The following is a 646-nucleotide window of genomic DNA, read 5'->3' on the forward strand; positions in this document are numbered from 1 at the left end:
CCCACAGCAGGGTCTGGGGGCAGGATGAGACCCTTTTAGGCAGGTCCCGAGGCCATGGTGGGGAGAACTGGGCCGCGTCCCCTCCTTCCCCGGCCTCGCTCCCCCTCCATCGCGGCCTGCTCCCTCCTCTTCCTCTTCCCAGCACGGAACCGCCTCCGTCCCGGCCCCGCCACCCACTGGCCCCGGGGAACAGGACGGGGCAGCGGAGACCCCGGGCTCCTCTCTCGGTACCCCCCACACCCCTCCCAGTTCCTTATGCTGGTCTCTGTGGGATCAGCAACAGGGGACACATCTGGGGTCCGGCTGTTCCTCCTGCCACCCGGGAGGGGATGGCAGCGACCTCAGCACCTCGCTCTGCCGGGGACCCTGCTGCCTGACCCCATGCGGGGACGGGGCAAGGCTGCGCTCCCCCCCATGCACCTTCCCCTCTGGGTGGGGGGTCCCCTCTGGTTGCTCCCCCAAAAAACACCGCCCCCCTCTGGTTGCCCCCCCAGCACAGGGCAGCACCGTGGGGAGGGGTGGGCTGGGGGCTCAGGGCTGCTGCCCAGGGAGGCCTGGGGGGCAGTGGGAGGATCAGAGCAGCCATTGCAGCACCCCAAATCGTGCCTGGGGTGTCCTCCTGCCACCTCCCCCCTGGGGGGGCAAA

The sequence above is a fragment of the Athene cunicularia genome (assembly GCF_003259725.1).
Source record: "Athene cunicularia isolate RWA chromosome 9 unlocalized genomic scaffold, athCun1 chr9_part1, whole genome shotgun sequence".
Lineage (NCBI taxonomy): Eukaryota > Metazoa > Chordata > Aves > Strigiformes > Strigidae > Athene > Athene cunicularia.